General features: G+C 38.2%; 1 pseudogene; it reads left to right on the plus strand.

Annotated features, from left to right (window-relative positions):
- Positions 1-2,927: 2,927 nt before the first annotated feature.
- Positions 2,928-5,105, plus strand: LOC129627784 (olfactory receptor 52A5-like; annotated as a pseudogene).
- The last annotated feature ends 5,706 nt before the right edge of the window (positions 5,106-10,811 follow it).

Here is a 10,811-nt window from a genome sequence, read left to right on the forward strand (position 1 = left end):
AGGAGATGGATTAGGGGGCTGGATGAAATAGATAAAGGGAATTATGAAATAGAAACATCCAGTTATAAATGAATAAAGTCATGGGATGTAATATAAGGTGTAAGGAATATAATCAGTAGCACTTTAATCATTTTATATGGGGACAGATGATTACTAGATTTATCATGGAGGTCATTTCACAATGCATTTAAATATCAAATCACTAAATTGTACACCATAGTGTTATATGTGAGTTATACGTCAATAAAAATTCAGATAACATTTGGTCTTCCATCTCCATTTCTATGTATAATTTCTAAAATTGCCCAAAGACTATATTAGAATTCTCCAAAAAACAAAATATGAGGAGACATCAGGAAGGCACTAATTCTACACTCTCTTGTATATGAAATAAACACTAATATCAGCCTTAAAATTTCCATCCTATCATAGTAAAGAACCATAATACAACTGTTCCAGAACAGTTTTTATGTCAGAGTAAGTGAAATCATTTGACTTTTGATGCTTGATATTTTATGGTTTCAAATTTGCTGTGTTCAGCCAAAATCGGAGGCGAACAACTATCATTCATCTGCATACAGAAACATTATAATCAAACAATTTCTCACAATAAGAGCCTAGATGGACTTTGACAAGACTATTTGAGATGAACTCAGCCAGTCCATCTTGACTCCATTAACTCTGAAAACTTAAGTAAGTCATAAAACTATGATCTTCTGTGGAATCATTCCTGAGATAGTGTCTCCTGAAGTGTTAGAGGGTAATGTACAATAATGTTTAAGTCAGGGCTTGCATTGTTCTTAAACAGTTGCTGTTAACTTTTACTTTATCTTCTGATAGTATTAGAATTCCTGGATTATTTTAGGGCCTTTACCTGTAGGAGGAGGAAACTTTTAAGGAAAGACTTGACAGACTGATTTGTTAACATTAACATGACCATTTACTGCACACACACATCCTCTGCATGCCTCCTTTCTCACTGATGCACTGTACTTCCCACTGCTATTTTTCCTACCTTCACATTATTTTTGGTATGCTAATCATTTTCTATTAAAGTCAGATTCCCATATAACATTTGTCATTTATTAATTGCTTTGTCTATTTGTTCAACCCCTGAGACCAACTGCTTTTTCAATGCATATCCCTATACAGTGCTGCGGTAAGAGGGAAAACCACAAAGATTCAGATCACTTACTTTCACATAAAAACAAATTTAATACTTAGAAAGGCCTCATGTGTAAATGTTTACACCTCTAACCCACTTTTGTACAAATACTAAGGACAAAGGGACATATTTCCACCAAAATAAGTAATGAGAAGCAAAATCTTATTTTAAAATATTTGAGTAAAAATTAAAATTTTAAATTCTTGTTAAAGTGGCAAAAGCCTTTGAATGTAGTTATTTCTAAGGGCAACTCTGTTACTTTGGAGGGTGGTTGACACTCTGATACACATTGTTTTTTTCCTGTTCCCTGATATCAATCAGCTGACCTGAATCACCGTGGGCCCAGCTGGGAAAAGATGCACACAACCAGCTCTCCTAATGCAGGGTGAGCTAGCCTGACATGTAAATGTCCTCAATGCTACACTATTTCAAGGACGGATTATGGATAAGATGGGGTCAGAGCGTTTGTCAATGGAAACAGAACAGGACTATGAAACAGGGCCAGACCCAATTACACAGAACAAAACCAATGTGACTTCAAGAAAAATCACACTGGCCCCCAGGTAAACACAAATAATACAGTTTTGTGAGACTTTTCTTTATATGAAATAGAGAACGGGAGGTTTTCCCCTTTATCTTCTAGCTACTAAATCTTAAAATCCTTTATCTGAGGCACACTCTTTTGTGCCTTAACTCAACTAAATAAATACCTGCCATGAACAATAGATCCCAATGGGAAGTTACTATAGATATTGCAAATGATATTAAAATCCTTGAAAATGTATATCAACATTTCATGATAATTCTGAACATAACTGAGGCAATTGGATGAGGGCTGGTTTGGATAGAGGAACGACTCGTTTCAACAAATTTACATGGAAGATTCTCAGAAAATAACAGATGATTGAGGGTTCTGAGGTGAAATTTCCCAAGTCATCCCTTTTCATGGGCCCAAAACTTAAAAATGAGTTCTTCTCAGATTGGAATTAAATTACAGAAATATTCCTTTTTTCTCGGTCAGCAGGTCTATACTGAGTAGTCTGTATATCTCAAGATGTTTTTATGTTCCTATATTGGTTTATTATTTTTATAAATAAATACCATTGACTTGTTTTGTCCTCTCTTGGGGCACTGTCTTCTTTTAGAAATTTTTAAAAGGGGGATCATTTTGGTTCCCAGTTCCAAAGTGAAAGCAAAGTTTAAGAATTTCTTTTTAGAGACACAAACACTGATAATGAATCTTGTATATTGTGAACCATAAGATGCTTTTCTTTTTTTCACCCTTTTCACAGGTGAACCTAAGAACTCACCAGGAATTTGAGAAAACGAATTGTCCAGGTACACCATGTACTATGAAATATTCATCTTTACTAGCTGAAGTAGCAAAAAGTTTCCGACTCTATTACTTCTATGGGTATTACCACAGATGATAATTGGTAAGTCTTTGGGCTTGAAACTCTGCACTGAGTGCTGGGAAATGGAGAACACAAACACCATGTGATCCAATAAAATGCCAAGATGATTTTAAAATATCTGTAGAATCTTACAGTTCAGTTGAGTGTTCAAACACTAGGAAGACTGAGTCCCCTGATTTCCAGAAGGTTTCTAAATCAGTTAATGACATAATGGGTGTTACATTTTAATGAGGTTGACAACTGGGAGGACCTCTAGAGAATATTCTGGGCAGATAAATGGATGAAAAGCTTATTTGTTAACAGGTTAGCAAATAATACCCATTTAGGCCAGGAAAGATTCACGGGGAATGAGGCCCTTGAAGTCATTCATACGACATGCTCATCAGATATCTAAAGTTATGCAAAGGAGAGGATGAACTTCTACGGATTAACATCTGGCATTTAGTGAAAGAAAAATACATTCTCCTATATATTTTAAAAATTATTAACATGAACTAAGTCATTGATTCCTTATAATCACATTAGAATGTATTTCAATCTGTGAGCATTGTTTTAGCAACAAAAAAAATGGAGACAATTTGAAGTTAAGTTCTATAACTGGCTGTAGATTGTGCAAAGTAAGTAGTGGCATCCAGGATTTAAACTCTCTTGAATAATTTCAGATCCCTTTCAATAAATCATCATGATCCATGGTTGATGGTATTTTTTGGAAGATAGATTCTGGATTTTTATGAAAAATTAAGGAGACATTTTGGTACTCAATGTAAAGACAGCCTATGTGATATTTGGAGTTCTTGCCACGTGGCAAGCTATCTCAGAAAACAGAGTTCTCTATCAGTGGAGGACTTGAGCTCAATAAGGGAATGTCAGAGAATTCATAGAGGGAGAATATTTGTGAGGTGTTTGTAGTTTGGATTTGCTGCTGCTGCTAAGTCGCTTCAGTTGTGTCCGACTCTGTGCTACCCCATAGACGGCAGCCCACCAGGCTCCCCCGTCCCTGGGATTCTCCAGGCAAGAACACTGGAGTGGGTTGCCGTTTCCTTCTCCAATGCATGGAAGTGAAAAGTGAAAGTGAAGTCGCTCAGTCGTGTCCAACTCTTAGCGACCCGAGGACTGCAGCCCACCAGGCTCCTCTGTCCATGGGACTCTCCAGGCAACAATACTGGACTGAATTGCCATTTCCTTCTCCAGGGGATCTTCCTGAACCAGGGATCGAACCCAGGTCTCCCACATTGTAGGCAGACTCTTTAAAGACTGAGCTACAAGGGAAGTATAACCCTAATCTAAAGTATGTTCAGCTAAAATAAATGAATTTCTTCTTCTCTTGAATTCGTCACTTTTTGACAGGAATTAGAAGATGACACACCATGCTGCTCCTGCTGCTAAGTACCTTATCACTTCTTAAATCTACTAATCAAGTCATTATGCTTATATTTCATATCCAGTGGCTCAGTCTGAATGCCCTCTGTACTAACACTCATCGGGATTCCTGGCCTGGAGTCAGTGGACTGTTAGGTCGGGATTCATTCTGTGTTATGTACCTTGTGGCTGTGATTGGGAATTTCCTAATTACAATGATAATCAAATATAAAAACAGACATTAGCCATGTTGGGAGCCACAGGCATGCACTTAGCACTTGTATTCTCCCCAGTGTTAGGCATCATCTGGTTTCAGTTGACAGAAATTTCTTTTGAAGCCTGTCTTTTACAAATGTGGCTTCTTCATTCATTCCAGGGAACCAAATCAGGTGTCTTACTGGTGATGGCCCTATATCACTATGTGGCCATCTGTAACTCCTTGAGACATGCCAGTGTCTTCTCCTAACAATCCTTGACTCACATTAGAGTTGGGGTGACACTCAGGGCTACTATTCTTATACCACCATGCACAGAGCTTATCAAATATTGACAAATTCTACTGAACAGCAGTCATCTCCCATGCTTATTGTGAGCACATGGCCATTGTGAAGCTGGTTACAGAAGATGTAAGGATCAAGAAGATACATGGTCTATTTGTTGCCTTCTGTGTCTTAGGATTTGACATAATATTTATGTTGTTTTTTACTCAAATCTTTATCACTATCTTTCAATTTTTCCTGAAGTAGGCAAGATTCAAAGCCTTTAATATATTCATTACCCGCATTTGTGTCTTCCTACAGCTCTATCTCCTTGCCTTTTCTTTCTTCACACACAGGTTTGGTTTTTACATACTGCCATATGTTCATATCCTTTTATCTAAGCTTTACCTGTAGTTCCACCTTTTATCAACCCAATCGTCTATGGAGTGAAGAACAAACAAATCTGTAACCATGTATTAACAATATTTGTATACCCCAAATATCTTGGTCACAGTGGATCTTTCTAAAGAGAATTTAGGTTAGTTCTAAGTAGAAATTTCCATATGATAAAAATAGATATTGTACAAACTTCTATGTTCAAAAAAATACTTTAAATTTCAGATGGTCATATTGAAGGGGAAATTTTCAAATCTTAAAATACTGAAAACATTAGCTTACTACTCTTAGAAGAAGTAAAATTCATTTAGGTTCATATTTTAAATGGTTGCCATTATTCTTCTGATTTTAGACTGGGCTTCTCTTGTGACTCAGCTGGTAAAGAATCTGCTGCCAATGCAGGAGACCTGGATTCAGTCCCTGGGTTGGTAAGATTCCCTGGAGAAGGGAAAGGCTACCCGCTCCAGTACTCTGTCCTGGAGAATTCCATGGACTATATAGTCCATGGGGTCTCAAAGAGTCGGACACGACTGAGTGACTTACACTTTCGCTTGGGGCTTCCCTCCTAACTCAGTTGGTGAAGAAATTGCCTGCAATGCAGGAGACCCTAGTTAGATTCCTGGGTCAGGAAGATCCGCTGGAGAAGGGATAGGTTCAGTTCAGTTCAGTCACTCAGTCATGTCTGACTCTTTGCTACCCCATGAATTGCAGCACGCCAGGCCTCCCTGTCCATCACCAACTCCCAGAGTTCACTCAAACTCATGTCCATCGAGTTGGTGATGCCATCCAGCCATCTCATCCTCTGTCTTCCCCTTCTCCTCCTGCCCCCAATCCCTCCCAGCATCAGAGTCTTTTAGAATGAGTCAACACTTGGCATGAGGTGGCCAAAGTATTGGAGTTTCAGCTTTAGCATCAGTCCTTCCAATGAACACCCAGGACTGATCTTTAGAAAGGACTGATTGGATCTCCTTGCAGTCCAAGGGACTCTCAAGAGTCTTCTCCAACACCACAGTTCAAAAGCATCAATTCTTCAGCGCTCAGCTTTCTTTATAGTCCAACTCTCACATCCATACATGACTACTGGAAAAACCATAGCCTTGACTAGACGAACCTTTGTTGGCAAAGTAATGTCTCTGCTTTTTAATGTGCTTTCTAGGTTGGTCATAACTTTCCTTCCAAGGAGTAAGCATTTTTTAATTTCATGGCTGCAATCATCATCTGCAGTGATTTTGGAGCCCCTCCCCCAAATAAAGTCTGACACTGTTTCCACTGTTTCCCCATCTATTTCCCATGAAGTGATGGGACCAGATGCCATGATCTTCATTTTCTGAATGTTGAGCTTTAAGCCAACTTTTTCACTCTCCTCTTTCACTTTCATCAACAGGCTTTTTAGTTCCTCTTCACTGTTTACCATAAGGGTAGTGTCATTTGCATATCTGAGGTTATTGATATATCTCCCAGGAATCTTTGTTCCAGCTTGTGCTTCTTCCAGCCCAGCGTTTCTCACAATGTACTCTTCATATAAGTTAAATAAGCAAGGTTGTCGGCTTACAGCCTGAGATATTCCTTTCCTGATTTGGAACCAGTCTGTTGTTCCATGTCCAGTTCTAACTGTTGCTTCCTGATCTGCATATAGGTTTCTCAAGAGGCAGGTCAGGTGGTCTGGTATTCCCATCTCTTTAAGAATCTTCCACAGTTTATTGTGGTCCACACAGTCAAAGGCTTTGGCATAGTCAGTAAAGCAGAAATAGATGTATTTCTGGAACTCTCTTGCTTTCTTGATGATCTAGCAGATGTTGGCAATTTGATCTCTGGGTCCTCTGCCTTTTCTAAAACCAGCTTGAACATCTAGAAGTTCATGGTTCACGTATTGCTGAAGCCTGGCTTGGAGAACTTTGAGCATTGTTTTACTAGCGTGTGAGATGAGTGCAATTGTGTGGTAGTTTGACCATTCTTTGGCATTGCCTTTCTTTGGGGTTACCCACTCCAGTGTTCTTGGGCTTCCATTATGGGTCAGCTGGTAAAGAATCCGCCTGCAATGTGGGAGACCTGGGTTTGATCCCTGGGTTGGTAAGATCCCCTGGGGGAGGGAAATGCTACCCACTCTAGTATTCTAGCTTAGAGAATTCCATCCAACACCACCAAGAGACTTTAACTTCCACTTTAAAACATAGAGCATTCTCTCTAACAACACTTAAACCTGCATAGATAAGGAATGACAAAAAACAGCAGTTGATTCAAGATAAATTCTGAAGACCATGCCACACTTTAATATTGGGTGGGCCAAAAGAATCATTTAGTTTTTTCATCAGATTGTATGAAAAAATCCAAATGAACTTTTTAGCCAACCCAATATTTCAACATGTTAACCCAACACATAACTGTAATTCTGGCCATGTTTCATTTTCTAATATCTACTTGTAAATCTATATTTAAAAAAATTTTAATCACATCTATTTATAGATATGTCTCTTTATAGATGTCTGCTTTTTATAAAATACTGATACACATAAAAATAATATAAAATCAATAATACCAATATCAGCAACATAAAAACTGTAAAATATTAAATAGAGTCTGTAAACATTGAATATTTTGGATAAGAAAGATAGCAAAAAATTGATTAAAATTAATTAGGTCTATTCACAATTGTTGCTGTTGTTCAGTCGCTCAGTCATGTCTAACTCTTTGTGACCCCATGGACTGCAGCAGGCCAGACTTCCCTGTCCATCAGCAATTCCTGGAGTTTGCTCAAACTCATGTCCATCAAGTTAGTGATCCCATCAAAACATCTGATCCTCTGTCATCCCTTTCTCCTCTTGTCTTCAGTCTTTACCAGCAAAAGGCTCTTTTCTAAGGAGTCAGTTCTTCACATCAGAGGGACAAAGTATTGGAGGTTCAGTTTCTGCATCAGTTCTTCCAATGAATATTCAGGATTGATTTCTTCTAAAATTGACTGGTGTGATCTCCTTGCAGTCCAAGGGACTCTCAAGAGTCTTCTCCAACACCACAGTTCAAAAGCATCAATTCTTCAGTGCTTAGTGTTCTTTATGATCCAACTCTCACATCGATACATGACAAATGAAAAACCATAGCTTTGACTATATGGATCTTTGCACAGTCATGTTTCTGCTTTTTAATACATCGTGTAGTTTGTCATAGCTTTTCCTCCAAAGAGCAAGTATTTTTTAATTTCACATCTGCAGTCACCATCAGCAGTGGTTTTGGAGTCCAAGAAAATAAAATATAAAACTGTTTCCAATGTTTCCCCATCTATTTGCCATGAAATGATGGGACCAGGTGCCATGATCTTCATTTTTTGAATGTTGAGTTTTAAGCCAATATTTTCACTCTCCTTTTTCACTTTCATCAAGAGGCTCTTTAGTTCCTCTTTGCTTTCTGCCATAAAGGTGGTGTCATCTGCATATCTGAGATTATTGATATTTCTCCAGGCAATCTTAATTCTGGCTTGCACTTCATCCAGCCTGGCATTTCACATGATGTACTCTGCATATAAGTTAAATAAGCAGGGTGACACCATACAGCCTTGATGTATTCCTTTCCCTATTGGAACCAGTCCATTGTTCCATGTCTGATCCTAATAGTTGCTTCTTGACCTGCATACAGATTTCTCAGAAGGCAGGTCAGGTGGTCTGGTATTCCTGTATCCTCAAGAATTTTGTACCGTTTGTTGTGATCCACACAGTCAATGGCTTTAACATTGTCAATGAAGCAAAAGTAGGTGTTTTTCTGGAATTTTCTTGCTTTTTCTATGATCCAGTGGATATTGGCAAGTTGATCTCTGGTTCCTCTGCCTTTTCTAAATCCAGCTTGAACATCCGGAAATTCTTGGTTCATGTTCTATTGAAGCCTAGCTTACAGAACTTTGAGAATTGCTTTGCTAGTGTGTGAAATGAGTGCAATTGTGTTTGAACATTCTTTGGCTTTTTCTTTCTTTGGGATTGGAATGAAAACTGATCTTTTCCAGTCCCATGGTCACTGCTGAGTTTTCAAAATTTGCTGGCATATTGAGTGCAGCACTTTAACTGCATCATCTTTTAAGATTTGAATCCCAGCTCAACTGGGATTCCACCACCTCAACTAGCTTTGTTTGTAGTGATCCTTTCTAAGGCCTACTTGACTTCACACTCTAGGATATCTGACTCTAGGTGAGTCATGGTTTTCTGGGTCATTATCTCATTTATATAGTTCTTCTGTGTATTCCTGCCACCTCTTCTTAATATCTTCTTCTTCTGTTAGGTCCGTATCATTTCTGTCCTTTATTGTGCCCATCTTTGCATGGAATGTTTGCTGGGTATCTCTAATTTTCTTGAAGAGATTTCTAGTCTTTCCCATTCTATTGTTTTCCTCTATTTCTTTGCATTGATCACTTAAGAAGGCTTTCTTATCTCTCTTTGGTATTGTTTGGAACTCTGAATTCAGATAGCTTTATCTTTCCTTTTCTCCTTTGCCTTTGGCTTCTCTTCTTTTCTCAGCTGTTAGTAAGTCCTCCTCGGAGAGCCATTTGCCTTGCAGTTCTTTTTCTTGGAGATGGTTTTGATCACTGCCTCCCATACAATGTTATGAACCTCCGTCTATAGTTCTTCAGGCACTCTGTCTATGAGATCTAATTTCTTGAATTGCTTCCTCACTTCCACTCTATAATCATAAGGAATTCTATTTCGGTCATACCTGAATGGCCTACTGTTTTTTCCCTACTTTCTTCAATTTAAGTCTGAATTTTACAATTAGGAGTTCATGATCTGAGCTGCATTGAGCTCCCAGTCTTGTTTTGCTAACTGTATAGATTAAGAACAAAAACAGCATTCATAGTTAATTAGAACACACCCTTCCAGAGGAATATATTTTAATACTCTTACCCAGTTTGAGTTTTACCTATATTTGAATGTTTACTATATAACTGAAAATATCAACAAATACATTCCACTGCGTTTAAAAATCAACTACTGCAAGTGTCTATAGGAAAGTAACTGTGTCTAATTTACACTTGTATTAATGATATATGGGCTTCCCTGGTGGCTTAGCTGGTGAAGAATCTGTCTGCAATGCAGGAGACCAAGATTCCATCCCTGGGTTGGAAAGATCTGCTCAAGAATGGAATTGCTCACTCTAGTATGGAGTGAGTATGAAATTCTCTTGCCTGGAGAATTTCATGGACAGAGGAGATTAACAGGTTGTAGTCCATGGGGTCACAAAGAGTTGGAAATGACTGAGTGACTAACACTGATAATACATACGATAATTCCTGAGACTTTCTAGAACTTCAGTAAAAATGGTATTGTATAATGACAAATTTAAATATTTCTCTGGTGTTTATCAATGGTATTCAAGAGCAACTAACCTGGGGGCTTTAAAGCAACATGTAGCACCATCTTACAGAGAATCAGTGTACTAGAGAGTTTATTCCAATATTATTAGTGTAAACAATGATGGTTGGCTTCCCTGGTGGCTAAAGAATCCACCTGCCAATGCAAGAGACTTAGAGCTGAGGTTTCAGTCCTTGGATAGGGAAGATTCCTTGAAGAAGGGCATGACAACCTGCTCCAGTATTCTTGCCTGAAGAATCCCATGGACAGAGAAGTCCTGTGGGCTACAGTCCATGGGGTTGCAAAGAGTCAGACAAGACTGAAACAATTTAGCATGGTACAACATGGCAGACAATGATGGTGCTTGAATGAATCAGGATATCATCTTAAAATAAAGTATGGCCTTCAGTCACAGCTGTCATGTGATAAACTGACTTCTACAACAAAGACCAGATTTTTTTAATTTAATTTATTTTAATTGGAGGCTAATTACTTTACAATATTGTAGTGGTTTTTGCCTTCAGATGTTTTATTCAGTCTCTGCTATTCCTCTACCCACACAACTTCATATTCTCAGAATTTTGTCCCTGTAGAGATCTGGTTTAAATTTTCTTCAATCAACCTTTAAGACTGAGGACTAAGAGTTTTTAAGAAAAACCTAGTACACAGG

The sequence above is a fragment of the Bubalus kerabau genome, chromosome 15 (assembly GCF_029407905.1).
Source record: "Bubalus kerabau isolate K-KA32 ecotype Philippines breed swamp buffalo chromosome 15, PCC_UOA_SB_1v2, whole genome shotgun sequence".
NCBI classification, from domain to species: domain Eukaryota; kingdom Metazoa; phylum Chordata; class Mammalia; order Artiodactyla; family Bovidae; genus Bubalus; species Bubalus kerabau.